At 38.4% G+C, this 20,660-nt stretch overlaps 1 protein-coding gene across 1 annotated transcript in view; it reads left to right on the plus strand.

The window, feature by feature from the left end:
* Positions 1-756: 756 nt before the first annotated feature.
* The window catches only part of HTR1F (5-hydroxytryptamine receptor 1F), a 66,986-nt gene continuing 47,082 nt past the window's right edge, over positions 757-20,660 (plus strand). Inside the window, exon 1 of the mRNA XM_075034738.1 lies at positions 757-775. The gene's annotated coding sequence lies outside the window, so the exon portion shown is untranslated. The remainder of the gene's footprint in view (positions 776-20,660) is intronic.

Here is a 20,660-nt window from a genome sequence, read left to right on the forward strand (position 1 = left end):
ACATTTCACAATGCATACTCTTTTGCAGTATATTTCTTCTTTAGGCAGTTGCTTACTGTGAGACAGTGATAACTGGGGGGAAAAAACCTTAACAATTTGATAATGCAAGAAACAATGCCTTGCAGTTCAAACAGCACATGCTCTGGCATGTTTATGTCATTAGTTTAATAACATGAGGCCTAACGCTGCAAAATGCCAAGTGCCCTCAGCTCCCACTGCAGTCAGTAGGAGCTGACAGATGCACTCAGGTGCTAATAGCATGAGATACACTAAAACTACTGGCTTCACTGAATGGCACAGGCTTCCTCCTCCTTTTCCTTTTACTGACCATTTATCTTCAGAAAAGTCCAGGTCAGTTTGTTCAACTCCTTGAGTTCCTCAAGTGGAGCCAATTTCTGAAGTGTCAAATCCTGCAAGGTTTTTGCTGGTCATTATCATTATAAAGAATTTCAGACATTGCCAGCTGTGCTCTTACACGAACTCTGTGGGGTTTTCCTAACACTGGCCTCTAAGCTTTTAAAGAATCATTCCCAGTTAGTTGAAGAGGTCCTGCAAATTACAGTTTAGGCCTTCTGAAAAATTTTTTTCTTCCCCTGAAGTAGAGAACCTTCATTGTCACTTACAGAGTCTATTTTGATGAGTTTTTTTGCTTTCTTGCAGGTTTTTGGCAGTATCCAGTGTTGGTAAGGGTCATTTAATTCCTACTTCCAGTCCAATCCCCAGGCTTCCTGGCACAGAGGCAGCTTTTCCAAGGCTATTCCAAACACGAGAGATGGTGAGTTGCTTTCTACCCTCACACATAGAGACTCTACATGTGGGTTTGTGAGGGATATACCTATTTTAAAGATGATCAAATTCATTTAGTTGGGTCTTCCACAGGGGTTCTGCAAAGCATGTTGAATAGAGTTTTGCTGAGCTCTGTGAGATTGACCTTTCCTTAAAGTAGTGCAGGAGGAGAGAAAAGTCTACACTGTGAAAAGCCTAAATAGAGCAGGCAAACATAGCCAGGTGAGGGTTGACCTACGGGGTGATTGCAGGCTTAACTGGGCAATGTGAGTACACACAGTGCAATGGAAAGCTGCAGACCAGCCAGGGAAAAGATGTCAAAGAGGACAATCAGTTGAGAAAAGAAGGGCAGTGGCCAATGGAGGGATGACTGAATAAATGAAGAATGTCCAGCACAGTGTGAGAAGCTCAGGCACTGCAGGAGAAGCTTAGTCTTCAGTCCTAGTTCTGACTGACCTTCTCCACAGCCTTGGATGTTTAAAAACTCAACATCCACTTCAACTGAGGGGAAGAAAACAACGGTGGCAATATAACGCTTCATTTCACAGGTATATTTTAAAGACTTAACCTTTGTAAGACATTTTGAAGATGAAAAGCACAGCAGCACTCATTACTTTACTTAAGCAAATTTCTCTGTGCCTACCTGAACCTAAAATCTTTTTATATTAGCTCATCACAAAGATATTTTGTGAGAAGATTTTTCTCACTTTTGTGTTGGCCTGTGGTCATTTCATGCCACTGCATGCCTGTTTTTATTTCTGGTTTTGCCGTGTGCAGTTTTGCAAAGAAGTGACTTTTCCCATAGCATGTAATTGTAGATTTTTAACAACAACAAAGATGAAATCCCCAAATCCTTGTTTTCCGTAGTGATTCAAATACAACAGTTTAAAGATAACATTTCATAAGGCACTTAAAACTGGCTTGAATATAAAAATATTTTAAAAGAGAAAGGTAAAACTTCCTGCAACAGTGTCAGGAGACAAAATTGTCATTTAATATTGAGACATCTGGATAATAAAGTAACAAAAAGCAAATTAAAATCTTCAGCAGTCAATTGCCTGAGCAAATGCAGATGAAGTATGATTGCTCATAAGCAGACCTGAAAATTGCACGTGGGAGTAATGTGCCACCACTCAACATCCGAAGACATTCTTTCTGGCGTATTTAATCTCATTACTTTTTTGCTAGAGAAAGAAACAGACCCTCAAGGCTGATGTTTTCACATGTTCAGCACTCCTTACCCTCAATATAAGCGAGTATAAATTCAGAGTCCTAGCATCTCAGGATTGTGCGCGCAATCTCAGTGTCTGAAAGATCCAGCAGGGTGCACTTTAAAATTCTTATTCACACTGAGAGAGGCAAGGACAAGGTTGCTGTGCTTGTAATAACAGAACAATTAAAAAGTGTGACTGGGTAACTGCAAAACTGATGAAAATAAAGTCACCTAATTGTTTCATGGTAACCTTAATGAACATACAGATTTTAGTGAAAAATAGGTCAGAATACAGGCCAGTTTCTGCCTTTACAAGCCTTTCCTGCTGCCATGAATGACACGTACAGAAAGACAGCCAAAGTTGCCAAACTTGTATGATTTTATACTTCTAAGTTGCATTTTGCCTTGGCCAGGAATTCCTCCAACTGCCAAATTAGAGGATGAATGAGCCAGGTCCTGGAGGTATATGCTGAACGGGAGCTCTTCTGATCTGTGACCTCACCCTATTGCTGCCTAATTTAGTTTTTGAAAAGGGGATTAAAGAATGCATCGTAAATCAGGAGAAATTCATTGCATATCTGTGATGAGACTGATGTACAAGGCAGAATAACTGTCAAGGCTTCAGGAAAACAGCAAGGTAGGTGATGGTCTTTGTCTCTAATGGAGTTTTAGCCTGTGAGTTGTGTGCTAGACTGCATGAAATGCATACTCTGGTCTATACTGGGTTCAGCTATGAAAGGTAGCAGCATCTGAACCAACTGCAGGTAGGGACATAATGCCTCTCAGCACAGCTGTGCACATAATACAGAAAAGGATGAGTTTTATACTGTATTTGGGATGTTCAGCTGATTCAGGTGTGGGGAATGTTTGGTTTGAAAAGTTCTCTTTGCTTTTCCTTACCATTTTTAAAACATACTTTCTTTCTTACTATTTATTGTTTTGTATACAGTACAAGAGAAACTTTGGCTGTTCATTTATTCTACTGTAATACCTGAGGTGACATTATAGAGAGAAATTACCTGGTAGGAAAAAACAGAAGGGAAATATAAACAGGGCTTTTTTTCTTTTGGTGATGGAAACGGATTTGCTGGCTGCATGCCAGTTTCCAAAAGACAATGACAGACTGGCAGCTTAAAGAAAACAGGTCTTGACAGCACACTTTAGTGCACCAAACATTTTGTAACCTTTTGTGTTATATGAAGCACTTTCATACCATCTGTGCTCCAGCAGCAATGGGTTGCTCTGTCCCAGGCAGAACCTTTTGTCTTTGCATAGTCACAGGAGTCAATAGAGCCAGATATCAGAATTATAAAACTTGTCTCTGGCTGGATGTATGCAGTGTCTGCTGTTCCTGCAAGCCCTCTCTATTCCTGACTTCCCACAGCCTGTCAAGAGCAGCAGCCCAGCTCAGCAGATATGCCAGCATGCAGAGAACTATCAGACAGGTACAACTGTTATGTTAGTGCCACTTTCTGTTTAATACTAGCTTGACTTGCTGAAGAAAAGAAGTAACATAAGCAAAGGAGGAAAAGGGAATGCAATAGAAAGGCAAGCATGTGTCTCATTAGTGCTTGCTATGTGAGTTCCTTATATTCTGGGGAAGGTAAAAATACTTCAGTGATGAAAACAGCGGCTTTTCAAATATTTCTTTTTTAAAAAAGGCTCTATAAAGACAACTTATTTCTAAGATAAATATAGGTAACACATATACTATCTGCAACTTAAATAGAGACCACAAGGGAAATTAGAAAGCAGAGTATCCTGATTACATTGCCTTCTTCAAGCGGTGCCGTTTGTCATTATTAAATAATTGTATGTTTCCTAGTATTGGAAGAAGAGAAAACATTAATACTAATACTTACATAAGTAAAATAAAGGATTATTCCTTATAGCACTATCAGGCCCAGTTTTTGTGCTAGTAAAATCCCATATGCCTCTGGCAATGTAAAAGTAACTAAGTTGCCATAATTTTCTTTGATTTCTCAGAATTTTAAAAAAGAGAAGGATCTCTGAAAAAGCAGCCCCTCTCATGCAGTAAGCCCTAAATGCAGTGTCTGCTTTCAGTATTGTCGACTTTGAGGCTCAATACTTTTCTCGTTATCATCACTGTTTCATGGATTTTTCTTTAATGAATTTCTGTGCTCAGGCACATAGCTATTTTCTTAGCTATCTTGCTTCATTATTCTGATGGAAGCAGTCTTTTAATTTAAAACATTATTATTAAAAGTAATGCATGAAAGTCTTACCTGAAAGGTGTATTGTTTTGGCAATAGATGCAAATCAAAATGCAACTGTCTAGATACTAAATTATATATTTTAATGGAAGACTTTGAGTAAAGCTTAGGAGGGAAGGAGAAAAGTACTTATCAGCATTTATCATTTAAATTACCAGCATATTTGTAGACTATTCATGTATTTCTTATACCTCAATAAGGTCGAGACTGAAGCTAGTTCGATGGACAGCAGTTAGCTTGTCATGAAGTCTCTGTCCTTGGAACACATTTCCACAGCAGTATTCCAAAAGGACAAGCTATTCTTGTCCTAGCACTAGTGTCTTTCAACATCTGATAGGTTTATATTATGCCACTTTCACTTTTGTAATCCACATAAATATTTACCATCTATTTGTCTTTGAATGTGCACCAAATTTTTTTCTTCTTTGTGATTTTATGGGGTACTCAATATCCCTTAGGATAGGGGTGGTCCATAAGAATGCATGCTAAATAATGCCTTCACTGGGACACACATCAGACACTAAGCTGTCCAAATTATATTTGGTTTTACTTTTAGTTTTCGGTCTTGCAAGGTTTTTTTCTCAGCTCAATACAATGCAACTAACTGTAGTTTACTGAAAATCCTGAGTTTTACCAAATAGTGGTTAGAGTGTCCTGTAGGCTCATGCTGACCAACAAATTCACATGATACAAGTTCATCTGTACCTCAGCTGAGAATATGGCATGGAGTTTAAGCCCTGCAGTGCTCCATGTAACTCAACCCTTAGCTCTTCAGAGGTGGTGTGTTCTTTACTGCTCAGTCTCCTGCAGCCACCTCAGTCCAGAGACCTTTGCAATGCCGCAGAGGTTGCAGTGATTTCTGTAAGGCTGGGATCCAGGATAACGCATCCTGAATGTATATGAAGTCAGAAAATCATTTGGGCTCACAGAATCTTCTAAAATATGCAAGACGACTGTCTGGTACCTTAGTACTTCCCAAAGGGGAATATAATGCAGACTTTTAAGTGCCAGCCTATCAAGCTCACATATTGCTGCCCATGTAAAGAGAGCAAATATGCTCCAAAACCTCAAGGTCATGCAGTATTTAGCTTCCCTGTACAAGCACCTCCAGCAAGACAGAGACATAAGCTTGTCATGTCACTGTGTAACCAATTCATATCTAATATGCAGTTTTGTTTGGGTTTTTTTTACTGATTTTTGTATTTGATTGCTGTTACTTGCCTGCTGTCCATCCTTCTGTTTTATAGCAGTCTGTCACCTGAAAGCTAGCTACAGAGATGTTCATACACAAAGTCACCATGTAAATATTAGCATTTCCCTATTTGTAGATAGCTCAGCTAAAACAGTTTCTGGAGTTTGTAGACAGCAACAATGCTGGTAGGTATATGTTTTTTCCTCAGCACTGAACTAGAGTTCATTCCAAACTTTTGGCTGTCTGGTTTCTCCTCTGATCTCTGTACGTGCACTCTTTTAAGATGTGCACTAACCTAGTCTTTTGACAGCTGAACCGGGAGTCATCATGGTAGACAAAAGTTAGGATTTAAATGGAAAACTGAAATGCAGATAGGCCTTGGTTGCAGAAGGGTTTCACTTTGGCGTAGTATTTGCCCCCATTAATATAAAATAATAGCTTTAGCAGGGCTTTTTGTTCAAATATTTAGGACTTCCCCTGACATTCACTCAAATCTTAGCAGCCTTAGCTACATACAGAAGGACTGATAATTTTAAAATTGTTTTACTTTCATACAATAAAGTTCATTCCAAGAGTTTTATTAAAATTCTTACCTGCTAAATTTGACTCTGAGGTTATTTTAATTATACTGGAACCTTCTAACTTGAAGTTAACAAAGTCACGTAGATGCTGCACTTCAATCAGAAATTCCAGAGAATTGGTACAGACACTAAGGCAGAAGAAGAGGACCTATCAGAAGATTGTACTTAATGGCATTTCTGTAAGACATCTGAAAAGCTGACCTTTGCCAAGTGCTTCTTTTATCATGTATTGCAAGAAATATGTTACTTCTTTAGGTTATAGCTGCAGTAGACTCTATCAGCTGAAATCATGCAAGTTGTAATTCTACTGAAGTCAGCGTACTCGGGGGAGGACAACTTTAGCTACAAATGAATAGGGTCATTTACACTTGAGCTAAGGGAAGGCAAGTTACTGCTATTTCAGTAAAATACATACATAATACATACATATATAATAATTGGGGGGAAAAATCATTCAGACTTTTAAAATGTGTTTCTAAAAATGATGGTAACTACAATATGTTTGATAAGGTTGTGTCCTGTTTTGAACACAGTATTGTCATCACCTAAGCATGTTTAGTTGAATTGAACTAAGCTCTGTTATTGCAGATAGGGATGGTACAGCAAAGCTCAGCAGGTTCCCTTTTGAAAGGCTCAGCAGATAAACACTCAAATTTGGGATTTTATTCAGGACCTAAGATATAGTAATAGGGTGTTTTTCTGTTGCACTGCAGTCTACTTCAGAGAAGAGACATCTCTATTCCTTTCCAAAATGTGGGATTCTTAGGATACTAAACATCAGGATGGTGCTGTATTAGAATCTATTCCTGCTGACTATCTCAGTAAAATTTACAAATTTCCCAGCAGAAAATTGTCATACAGCCCTTATTGTTCTCAGTCAAAGTTTAAACACTTAGTATCTGCAAATTTAGGGTAGGATTAATCTGACCAAAGATAGACATCTGTACCTAAACCAATTACTCCAGGCTTCCTTTAGTAGCATTGGAGAGGAAGAGCCACTCGTAAGGTGCGAGTCATATGGTCTAAATAGGTCAGCACAATCTCACCTCAGTATTTACTTCACTCCTTTGCCCATAAAGAGTGCCAAAGGGTACCTGTCTAGCACAGATAAAAGCATCGTGTTGCTTTTACCTTACACAGACACCTAAGAGCAGGTGAGATGAATCCTACCGACAGTAGCTGGAAAATTTAGAAAACTGGAGAGTTTCATTTCCCTTTATATAAACAGGTGCATGAAAATTTCTCACTTAGAAGGAGTGGATAACTCCAGGAAGAATGGTAGTTTACCAGAAACATAGTGAATAAATAAATAAATAAATAAGTAGTTTAAATTCATAGAGTAAATCAACATATGCAAATACCTTTTGCAATCTCCCCAGTGCAGGGGAATAGGTAGCATGATCTGTTCAAGAAAAACTGGTAAACTTTACTTTGGTAAATAGCAATCTCCATGTGTTCTTCTGGGCGATAGCTGTTGCATGCCTTAGGAGTCCTTGCTGCAGAGTTTTTAAAAAGGTCTCTGTTGTTGTAAGCTCTGTCTCTCATGCCAGCTAGGGGCTATACCCCATAAAAATCAAATCTTGCATGTAGGTGTTGTCCTGAAAGAGTGTGTTGGGTTTTAATTGAGCCTATCACTAGAAATTTCACCCCTGGGATCTTTCAGGTCCTTGGAAAGAAAGATCAATATCTCTACAGAGGAAAAATGGGAGGCAGCCAATTGAAAATACTACTTATTCTAAATACAGGATTTCTTGATATGGCTGTAACCCACAGCAGGTCACAAAGATTAACCTGCTAATAAAGAGTTGTTTAACGAAGCACAATACTTGAGAGTCATACTGCTGACATGCTAGAGATGATGGGGCACCTAAGAGACTGTCAATGTTCTGGAAATGGGCTAAAAATACACTGCCTTGTATTTTTCCTATGGAGTAAACAGAAATGTAGCACTGGTATTCTTTGCAGAATTTAGTTGTCAAAAATCTATAAAGTCTGTACTCAGCCTGTACACATTGCGATTTTTTCTTTTTTTTTTCAGTAACACAGGTTTCATTGAGCTTTCACAAAGATGTCAAGGCCATGTGTTTCACCAGCAAGGTTATCCCATGTCAAATGTCAAGGTCATAAAAGTCTGCTAGTATTTCTCAGTCAAGGAAAATATTCACAGGTGTTTTACATTGGCAAAATGACTTAACTTTTCTATGTCTGCCTCTGGAAAAAAGGCTGCTGGAAAATTTTCTAACATATATTTCCTGGAAATGTTTCTTTCTTTTCTTCCTACTCTTAAAAAAAAATAACCCAAGACAAACTGCAAATGTCAAGCAGCTGGTTAAGGTTAGCTTAGAGAGTAGAGAACAGTAGAGAAAACAGCCCTGAAAAAAGGGCTTTGGAATGGAAATTTTCAGACAGTCTTAATCAAATCTCTGCCTATCCCTGCACCAAGCTGGAAATGTAGATTTAATTCTGTATTCATTAAGATCACAAAGGGACTTGCTATTTACTTGACGAGACAAACAAATGTCCAGTTCTATGAGGTCAGTTATGAGTATAGTATTTCCTTCACTTTGGAACAGGATTTGTTTTAAAATTACAAATACGTATACTGCTAAGCTGGACAAACATGCACATTATACCTTTAACTATCTAAAACACTAGCAGCAGGATAGGAAAAAAAAAACCAAACAAAATTAGAAATTGCCTGTTTAAATATAATTAAAATTAAGACAAATTGCATGACTAAGCAGTTTACATTTTGTTACTGCAACTTACAAAAGGCAACCCTAAAATACAAAAATGCTGTGTTTGACCAGGAGGAGGCATTAAACCCATATTTGAACTACGTGTCTTCAGTTATCTTGGTCATTGTCTCCATAACATAATTTCTAGAGTTTAGTAATTAGCAGTTATTGCACTGCTCCGTTACATAAAATAAAGAAGCAGCTGAGAAACCTGGTGTGGATTCAGGCAGGTATTTAAAATAACAGAAACTGACCATTTGGCAACAACGCTGATGGCCAGATGCTGAGATGCTGCTCAAGAAGATGGTTTTGAACTGACTCATAAGAAGAAAGGGCAAGACTTGACAGTTTTGCTGCTCTTGCTCACAAGTGCAGAGATGTTGCTGTTTCTGGACTTTTTTCTTTTCTTTCTCCCTTGCTGCTTTTAAGACACACAAACATAAGCCCCAATCTTCGACACTTGCAATTTCTGTTTTAAAAGGATAGAACAGTTGCATGACTTGGAGGCTACAGATGTATGTCACACATAGGATCAGACCCTCAACATGCCCCTGTAACTCAGTGACTGTAACCAAAAGCTTAATTGCTGCACTGCATAAGCTGTGACTGTATCTGAGGTATGAAAGCATGAATAGGAAGGCCTGCATAGAATTATCCTGGAGTGGTTATTTGTTCATAATTGTGTTATTGCAGTAGTGCCTAGAAGCTCCTCTCATACTGAACAAACATACAGTAGTAAACAGTCCATTTGCTAAAGAGCTTTCAGTATAAATTGGCAAAATGAAGGCTTGGGAAAAACTGGTTTTGAAAGTAATTGTGGTCCTGCTTAGCTAGACAAATTGTAACAGTTCAACTAAAGACCTTCAGAAGCTAAAGTTATGCCAAGCAATTGAAGTCCACATGTCTAGGGGTATAATAGTTTACATCTGCCTTCCATCAAATGCAACTTCATTTGTAAACTTGCATCCCTAAAAATATTTCCACAAGCAACTGTTTTATTCTATACATAACATGCATATGTTCCTGCACCCAGGTGTCCTTGGGTCATACGTCATGACTTGAAGCAGGTTAAATAGTGTGGCTTCAAACCCTCTGAAAAACAGCATGACTATGAACAACCTCACTTCAGTCTGAAAAGCAGATGGGCCAGCACTACCATCTTTGCTGACAGCAAGCTATGGTTTCAGCCTGCATTTTTATTAAACTGCAGTACCAGAAAATGTCAGTGGTTGCTGGTGTGATAAGCATGATTAAAACTGCACATGCAAAATCCCTGTTCCTGTTTGAGTGGTTTCTCTTTCTTGCCTCACTTCAAACCCCTGACCACTATTGTTGGACTTCAGTTCCCAGAGTGATACCTGTTCTCCAACCTTCCAGCTTTCCCTTGTCCATCCACACTAGTAGTTCCAAAGGATTTTTCCAATTGCTCCAACAAACTGACCAGAAATATGGGGGATGCATAGGAAAGGGGAAGTTCTTTTTCGAGTTGTTAGCAAATTGTCCATGGAGAAAATTAAATAGTAGTCCTCACATATGATCTATCCTGCCTAGATTTTGAAAGACAATCATTAGGAGATATAAATAACATTTTTTCCATCAAGAATGGCAGCTTTGCACCTTCACCAGCTTCTGTCCCTATTGGAAAGCAGAGAGAGAAAAAAAACCAAACAACTTTCCATGGATTTGAAGGAACCCTGTGCTCTCTGCATTTTGCTTGTAGCCTCTGGAAGAGGAGAGCAGGGCCAAGTGAGTTTGTGTTTGGGGGTTTGGTGCCTTGCTGCTGTTGCCAATTGTGGGTGGCGGGATTACAGTCACTTGTGTTGTAAACACAAAGGTGCACAGCCTAGCAGAAGCACAGAGTATAGCCATGCCTGTTTCAAACAAATTAGCCTTCTGATCTGCAAAATAATGGAAGAACATTTCTTGGTATCTTAGATACTTCAGTGGTAGAAATAGCTAGTGGCAAAGTTTAGCAGCTTATCCTACAGAAGGGAAAGTCATAATTTTGTGGACAATAGGGAAGTATCCATGTTCTTGAGCTTATCTTAGGATCTAACTATGAAAACCCAAAGCATATAGAGGAAAACCTAAAAAGTCAAGCTAACTAGAGGCTTTTTGTACTTTGACGTGCTGGGCTAACTTTCTGACACTTGTATCTCTCATCCAGTTTATTCACTCATGAGATACATACACAAAATGATTCATGGTAAGTGACAGCTTTTATACCTCAGTGTGGTATGAGCTCTGGTACAGCAGAGCACTCACTTATGCTCAACTGAAGAAAGGCAAAGTTTAAATCAGAAGCAAGTGAAACAAATGATGATGCTGATGGATGGAAATGACTGAGGCCTCTGACTAACCACAGCACAGAAACCATCACTAAATGGAAGCTGCTACTTTTGTCACCACTGTGCGATTACAACTTGCAGGTGATACTTTTGAGTTCTCAACTGCAACTACACTTTTCATTTTCATGATTAAGACAATGCTGCTGGATTCACTCTTTCACTATCCCAAGACACACCATTTGTTTGTCGCAGAACAACTCAATGAGAAAAAGAAAACTTTTCAGCCTGTGTTCTCCAGGGCTAGAAGCATTCTTTCAGTCAATTAACCATCTGGCAAAAGCTTTCTAGCTTGAATACAAGAATCCCATGACACTAAACAGAACATATTTCACTGCTATGAACCAACAGAAATAAGATCTTCCATGTCACTACACAGGTTTTTTTTCAGTAAGGCACAAAAAATGTGCTGGTGCTGGGTCAGACCCTTGCGACAGGCTCTAAACACCGTCACATCAGGACAGTCCTACTCAAAATGGCTTAGAAGTTCCTGAGATGGAGGTTACACATAGAGTCATCATGTTCAATAACAGTGTTGGATCTTTATCCATGAATTTGCTACCACCCATTTTCAATCTAGTTTTATCATTCAATGTTTCAGCATCCTGTGGCAATGAATGCTGCAGTTGTAATAACTTCATAGCCAGTGTCTCATGAACTCTGTAATAGGGCATGTCCTCTGTTATTAAAAATGTGCTTGCAGGTACTTCCACTGCTTCCAGTGGAATTTCTCTGTAACTTATCTTGCATAGCTAAAGGACAAATTTGTTACTTTAGGCCTTATAAACTGAATATGCATTATATTGAGTGCAAAAAGTACAGGAGAGGATTTTGTTTGCACATTTCAACTCTAAACAGTTCTAAATTAAATGACTTACCCTCACGTAATCACTTTAGTAGTGGAAATCAAAATTTGTAAACTTTGTCCAAGTTTAGGATTCTCCGCCCTGTGATAAGCACCTGGGACTAGCCAATACAGTTAGAGCCCTGAAAATGATACATAAAAAACATATTTAAAAATTTAAACAAGTCTGTCACAACTGTACCAATTTTGCTTAAGGTAACCCGAATTTTGAAAACTCTTGCTTGGACTACCTTCACACAGGCATTTTAATGCGGGGGTGGGGGGGGTGGGGGGGCGGAACAACAACACAAACCTATTTGGTTATACTTTAAAAATAACAAAAAAGAGCTTTCTTAAGAAAACTGTTAGAAATTTTAGGACCCAAACAGAAGACTAGCACTTATATGAATTCATTATTTGCTTCAAAACAACTTATTCAGAAGTAATGGAACAGAAACAAATTAAAATGTCCTTTTAGATTTCACTCAGGGAAGATATACTTTTATAGGTCTTTGACTCCAACCTTTTGACAGCTAAAATTAGCTTTGCATTACTGAAACATATAATGCACCATCCTTATGATAGTCAGATATAATACAGTAAATACTGATTATTTTTTACACGAGGTGTACAGCAGAAACATTTGTGAATTTGTATTAGTTTGTGTCCATGAATGATGTCTAGCTGTCATTTAGGCTTCACTATTTCCAAATTTTATTTAAAACTGATGTTTATGTCAGCTTTAGTAGTTTTTTGTTTTTTTGAATAATACTTATATGTATATGCACATTTATACAAATATTACTTTAAATCATTTTGATATAAAAATAAACATTTCCTTTATCTCCTGCTGCCTGCCAGACAGCTTGCTTATAGAGGGAAAAAACACATCCTATTTCAGATTAAACATGTTATGTATTTTCAGAGAATGCAATAACCTTTATATAATAGCAGAAAACTGTACAGGAAAGTGATGATTTTATAGTGCCATAAAATGTGTCCTTTTCCCAGGATTTTCAAGACTGCGATATACAGGTTGATACAATCAAAAACCAACTATGTAATGTGGCTGACAGTGATGAGAATGACGTAAAACTATCATGTGTATAACACATAAGGTGGCTGCTTTGGGGTTTGGTGGCTTTCTTAAGCAATCACTGTTGGGAAGAAAACTCTGTCAGTGCACAAATTTTTAAGCCCCTGCCATGTCACACAGCCCGCTTGTCCAACATCCCTGACTATCCTGTTTATTCCAAAGGCTCTGATGTATTTCTTAATTAAATCTTGACAGTTAAATTGTAGTTTATGGAAACAATCTATGGTGGTTTGCGAGCCAGTGTCTGTGCATATTAAAACAGCACTTGACCAGATGGGGTTTTTAGAGTTCAGTCAGGTATGCCTTGAAAGCATTATCAAGGGTAAGTGGTAGCTATTTGAATAATAAGTACCCTATGTCTGCCTCTAGGATGAAATACAAAGCTTCTCAGGAAGCCTGCAGTGCTGTAAAGCAGTCATAATTTTGGTATTTTGTTCTGCTGCAAGAATCCACAGTTTACTAAGACACCAGGTTACTTTTCTGATCCTTTTCCCCCAGTAGCAGTGGTGTCTCACCAGCCCATGAAGCCAGAGGTGTTGTTATTCCCATTCTCTTTAATTCCCCTCTCTGACCTATATTCACTCATCTACTTGTTAGTCTTTCACTTATAAATAGACTTTAAATGTTACTGTGTGACTTCAAACTTATGTTAATAGGTAACACCACCCACTCCTACTAAAGAGAATACTATTTTTCATCATCTTACAAGTTTAGAGACACAATTAAGATAAATTTGAAACACTTTAAACATCTCAGTCCAAAGGCATGCACATTTCAGAAGTGCTCTTATTAATATCTTTGTAATAATTTTCTTACTTCTTACAGTTACAGAGGTGATTTTTGTTACTGAAAAACAGTTAATATTGCTTTTCAAAGGATGGTGTCGCAAAGTTAATCTCCCCCTTGATTTGAAATTTTGTTTTTCGTTTGGAGTAGTGACAGTTTGGACCTTGCTTGCCCTGTGGTTGCCCCTTAGTTCTTACCATCCCTTTATTTGGCAGAGCTGAGAACAGACATAAAGGTAGCTGTACTGCCAGCTGCTTACAGGACAGTAGCTGGCATGGGATGATGCTCTAGAAAGGCACAATTCATCATAGCAACTCATTTTACTTATAGTTTCATGGTCAGCACAAGAGCTGAAGTCAACAAGCTCTCCAAGTTTGAGCCAGAGGCGGATCTCTTGTGTCCTTCCCAAGGAGCGCTTGCATACTTGACCGCAGGCATCACTGTGAACAGCGCCAGACTTAGCACCTGCAGGGGCAGTTTCTTTGCCAGTTTTTTATACTGGGCAATGCTGGAGCCGTGACCAGGGCCAAAGCAATCTTTGATTTGAGCCTATAATGCCCTCTCTGATGGTCTTCCCAGGCTCGTAGCCCTTGTGGCACAGGACATAGTTATCATATATTATTCTTATCATGTGTTTTTTTAGCTAAAAGCTAAGAACATGAAAAGCCATATCCTAGCCTACCAGAGTAACATTTTTATACCATGACACTTGTATTTCATGACTGTGATATGGCGTGAGGGTGTAAGAATTTGAAGATACAAAGGCTGCTCTTGGAGAGGCACAGACATGGTGCTGCCTCTGTACTCTGCTGGGTAAAAAACGGGCTGGATGGCCAAGCCCGCAGAGTTGTGGTGAATGGAGTTAAATCCAGTTGGCAGCTGGTCACAGGTGGTGTTCCCCAGGGCTCAGTATTGGGGGCGGTTCTGTTTAGTATTTCCATCAATGATCTGGACAAGAAGATTGAGTGCAAAAAGTAAGTTTACAGATATAAGGGAGTCAAGTTTATTGCATGCACAGTATTGATAATAAGATCAGAGCCCTGGAGTAAAACAGGAGGGAAAAAGACAATGAAGCTGCAGTGCAAGGGCAGCATATCCTCAGGACAAAAAGGGAAAAGGAGAAAAGAGATTGACTGAAACCATAACAGGAGAGGCTTCATGAGATGTAACAGTTCACAATCTCCCAAAGCTTTTTCTAGGTCCCCTACAAACAGGGGAGCGATGGAGGCTGTTTTTATACATTGCTCGTTGGGATCAGGATTTGGGAAAGGCACTAGAGATGAAACACAAAGTTTAGGGGAAGTCCTCTCCCCTGCATCTGACAGATAATGGTGACAAAGTCAAACAGCAGTCCGTCAGTTCTGTGGGTAAGACAGAATTAAATAGGACGATTGTAAATCTCAGATATATTTCAATATAATTTAAAAATAGTAGCCTGCTAGTTAAATAAAAATAATAGATGTTCTTTCTGGAAGAAATTAGTTTTTTCCAGGATCCTAAATAAGATCCTAACAGTAATGTCATAAAATGAGATATTAATATTTATACATGTAAATGATAAGAAAAGGAGAATTTTAAGAAACACATTTTACACAGCTGCAATTTAAACCATAGATTTCCTTAAATAAGTGTAACTGTAAGAAATAGTATTCAAGGAGCTTAGACAAATTACCAGACTGATATTTCTAGATGCAAAGTCATTAAAAATATCTTCAGAACAATCTCCAGATTAAAAGTGACACACTGAAGGATGATTTAATTTATTGTCTGACATTGAATAAAGTAGGTTTCTGTTGCCTAGAAATGTAAAATAAACAAACTGCAAACACCCGAAGTGCAGATTCCAAAGGAAATACACTGAAACTAAAAGCATTTGTTGTGAATCTTCCTAATCTTAGGACATACTTTTTGCATATTATGCTTTTTGCATAATTGGGTTTTGCTGCTGTACCTGAAAAAATGATCACATTGTAAAAATGGACTGGTTAAACAAGCGACATTTTTAGGCTTATGTGGGAAGATAAGTAGTCACTTGGTTTGTATGCATACATGTACATGAAGAGCATACAGAAAAAAACCTGCAAGCCCAAAACCGCCCTATAAACACTATGTCAACAAATCAATATATTGTTCACTTACAAACAATCAAAAGTTAGAAAACAACAAGCTTAAAACTGTCATACATCTCGCATTCAGCTCCTTTGCACACTGGCTTTTTCATACAGTCTTTCATTGGACCACACTATTTCCCATGGACTCTGCTATACTTATTGGTCAAAGAGACCGTGCCCACTGAACAGACAAATCCTATTACCTTTTCCAATTAATACTTTTTCCCTCACTGTGCATTAGAATTGTTCACTCCCTCGTGGTCTTTTTCAGTGGTGTTCATCACTGTAGACTTCTTCTGAAGCCCAGTGAAGGCCTCTGCCCCAACCCCATGTGGGCTTGCAGCATTGCTCTTATTTTGAAAACAGAAAGAAGACACTCACCATTATCTACTAATTGCAGGATCCCAGATTAAGAAGAGCATAGGCTTAGTTGCTAGAGGTTTTTGAACTGCACAGCACTTTTATTTTTACTTAGAGGATATGCGTCCTGGATATCAGCTTTTCAAAGCAGCTTATCACTTCTGCAAATCAGAGATGGGGTCTCAAGTCAAGCACTGAAGACTACACAGAGGGACTAGAGCTTTACTTAACTGACTTCAGAGAGTTTGTAGGTGATATTAGGACAGAAAGAGGGCTAAAACGCATTTTAAGATCCAGAGGCAAATGTCTAATCCTGAAGTCTTTATTTTCTTTCCTCTTTTATTACATACGCTTTGATTGTCTAACAAAGCAGGCAGAAATCTGACACACTACTCCCTTCTCTATAAAATTCTGACTTACACCCTCTTAGGTTGCACCATCTTAAGGTTGCACAAGCTACACCTGCTGTTTTCTCTCAATACAGTTATTTTGCAGAATCTTCTTCCTTTTAAAAACAACACAAAGGAGAGCCCTGGGAACATCCATCGTGTATCCTTACCCTGACACACAGGCTTAATACCCTTGGATCGTTACCACCAGCTTCTTTCACCGAGCTAACAGAGCAGAAGAAAGTGCTTTAAGTTGCTAGTGTCTCTAGGCTGACCACTAGCAGAAGATGGGCATGCATTTTGCCAGTGGGTGTTGCAGCTGCTGGCTGATAGGAAACAAACATAGATAGAGATGGTGGGCACGGGGATTTTTTTCCCAGCTTTGGAGAGTAAGCACTAATAACCAGCCACTTCCAACCTGTCTCTTCTCCACCAGTTTCCCTCTTCACACTAGTCTGCTCAGAGCACTTTCCCAGGAGGAGAAGTCCTTTATAGTGGGATGACCATAAGTCTTCCCCCTCACTGTCACTTCCCATCTCCCTTCTCTCAGAGTTCTGAAGGAACTGCTGCAAGGACTTTAATAGTGACAAAATTATTCAAACTGCTGTAAGGATTTTAATAGTGACAAAATTATACATTTTTCCCTAACCTCCTTCTCTGAAACAACCCAGCAATTTTAGTTCATCCTGCTACAATTCATTCTGAGGCACAAAATCAGCATGACAATTCTTTTTTCTTCTTTTTTTTTTCCCACAAAGCTACAAGAAGTCAAAAATCACATCTTACAGTGGAAAACATGTGGGTAGTTTTAGGCACCATCCCCTGAATGAATTTCATTGTGATTACATTCAACTCTAAGGTATGAAGTAACAATTCTATTTTTCTTTTCACTCTTCACTAGCAAACCTGGAGATTCAATAATGTCATACAACATATTGCATTATGACAGCAGAGTGCTGATATGTCCTACACAAGCATTTGTCATTTTAGGTGTGGGATGGTTCTTCAATATATTCAACAACACTTTAAAATATTTGCCTAAATTAGATTTTTTTACCTTCTGTTACACAAATCCAGATTCTTTTCATCCATACAGGGACATTCAAGTTAAATGGAGCTATTATCAACACTAACAGAAATATTTTATAGGAAATGAAAAGCCCTATGAAAAACAACAGGATGCAGAACAAATACTGTATTCTCTTGCTTGTATAGTAATAGTAAAAATATGCCGGTCTGACCAGAGGTTTTTAATTAACTAAGGAATAGCCAGACTACTGGTATAAATATTGTAGTGCTCCCTGTTCTATTCAGAAATGTGCACACTCAGAACTAAAATACTTACTCTGTTTGCAATGACAGGTCATCCATTCCTCTGAAACACAACTATTAACTAGTGCTACAGGTAACATAACTGAAGGGATACCCAAAAAAAGTCTATAGTTTAATGTTAAAGTTAATCTTACATTTGGAAGGCAGTTGTCTACAATCAAGATAATGCTGTTATTTTCATGCCTTGCTCCCAGCACTTTTAATGAACAATGCTCAGGATATGAACACATTTTGAAGAAACAGTGATCTAGAATATCACACATGTATCACTTTTCCCTGCCCAAAACAGCTGCCATAACTGCAGTACTTCTATATGTTTCCAGGTTAGTTCTTATAAACGATATCATAGTTTAGACATGTCACCAGCCTGTACTAAGATGCCTGCAGAGAGCAGCAGTGATTACAAAAGTCATTCTGGAACATAAAGTAGCGAAGGTTGTATTGTATAGTTTCTAACATTGCATTTGACACCTTATGTTCATTAGCTAAGTCATAATTTATTAGAATAATTTACTAAACAAAGTTTTGTTAGTGTGTTTCCTTAATTTTTTGCATAGTTTACTTTTTGTTTTCTTCCTCAAGTTAAAAGTTATTGCTATTAGTCCTTGGTGTGGAACCAGCCTAATTGTTTGCACTCAACTTATTTGAAACTTGCCATGACTTGTAGAACTGAGAAAAGTTACTACTTAAATACATTAGGCAATGAACTTTACTTTTAAAAATATATATACTCCTTGTTTTCCTTAGAATATTCCTACTTTTCTTTTTTTTAAACCTTCCCTGAAGGTCTACAACATTAATATCTACTGAACTTCAAGTCTTGTTCTGGAATGATGGTCCAAGCACAGACCATTGCTTTTCTCTGGTAAATGCATCCTTTGTGGCCCAAATCTGACAACTAGACCCTAAACAAAGAGTATTTGTGGCAAACTGGAGAAAGAGCCCATTTAAAAAGAGATAGCCATTGTCCTCAGTGAATCTCAAAGCACTACGTTTAGGTAGGAATAATCACCTGCATAAAGCTATGAGGAACTCTGCTGAGAGGAACCTAAGGGATCACGAGCTGGACATGAGTCAGCAATGCCATGCTACTGGAGGGAAAAAAAAAAAAAAAAAGGAAAGAAAATATTATACTGTAATGTAATACATAAAACAAAGATATAAAAAAGCATCAAAAAGAATAAAATCCTTTTGCTCACCACTAACACGGCATCACCCAGACCACTCTATCCATTTTTGAGCACTGCACTTTGAAAGAGGCAGGGACATATTGAAAAGCACCCAGAAAAGAAGAAGGAAAAAATTCAAAGAGCTAGAAAATCTGGCCTAAGAAGAAATATCAAAGAAATTAAGTTCTTTAGTCTAAACAAGGGAAGCAGGGAAAAAGCATGTTTGAAAGCCTAAAGGCTGATGCAGTAAGGGAAGGAATAAAACAGTCTCCATGCCCACCCAGAGCACAGCACGAAGGTGTGCATGGCAACGAGGAAGGTTTAGCTCAAATTTTTGTGACTGCGTTGGAAGATCGTGCCTAGGAATTGTTTTATTTCTATTGCTGAAGTGCCTTAAATGAGAGAAATGTAATTATTTGTCAGATGTGACAGTAATATTGGCATGGTGGCATAGTCAAGATTACTGCTCAAATCTGGTTTTCAAGCAGATTATATTACTGCCTTGCACACACAATTTTCACAGAACAAGTTTTGCCTTCACAGAAACTCGAAATTGTGACTAACATAATTGAGTGTTTGGCTAGTGTAAACAAGGGGCTTTAAGGGGTAGTAACTCTTTGAATTTTATTTTTGTCACCAGCACAGAGACTCTGACTTTTTGGATAGTTTTCTTCCAACATGTTTTATTTAGATTCACCATTTTTCAAGAGGGGTTAAAAAAAAAAAATTAACACCAAACCCAAACTTGTGGTCCTCAGAAGTCTATCATTGCTCATTTCTGGCAAACTCAACAAATACTCAGATTTCTATATAAGCTTTTATTTAAAAAACACTTATCAAACATACTTACACACTTGTTTTGATTTTATCTACTTCATGTCTTCTTTTTGATGCCCTCTCTAAGACTCTTCAAATTCAGTAAATTGTCTGGAGGACAAAACATCCTCTGCAGTTTACCAAATTGTGGTAAGGTTCCTACCTATCAGAAGAATGCTAATGCAGGAAGCGGGGGACATTTCAGACTAAGGGCTTGTTACTGGGTTTCAGAGAACATAATTGCACACTTGGGAGGGAGTAACTTCTTAATTACAGTCCTCTGGGGAGTGGGAGGAATCAAAGTGCTAGCATGTCTGGAAGGGACTTGACACAAGTAGCCAAAGTGGCCTAATCCTATCAGTGCAGAAAACACTTGATCTGTACTCAGAAAGCACCCCGCCTTCTTCAGGCACTCTATAATTAAGTACTTAAAATTTGCTCCCTTCAGTGCACTTTTCTGTTTCTGCTCTTCTATCAGCTTCATCACTTAAATCATCAGCATGGTTAACCAGTACGGATTTCTACTTCCTACCTTACGCATGCTCCGGTTTCAGTGGAGGGACATGGGATCATGGCTAAGGCACGGGGCTGGGGTCAGATGCAACAAATCTAAGAGTTCAGCTACCATTTTCTGCATGACCCATGCTCCAAGTCTTAGGCGTTCTACC

The sequence above is a fragment of the Buteo buteo genome, chromosome 8 (assembly GCF_964188355.1).
Source record: "Buteo buteo chromosome 8, bButBut1.hap1.1, whole genome shotgun sequence".
NCBI lineage: Eukaryota > Metazoa > Chordata > Aves > Accipitriformes > Accipitridae > Buteo > Buteo buteo.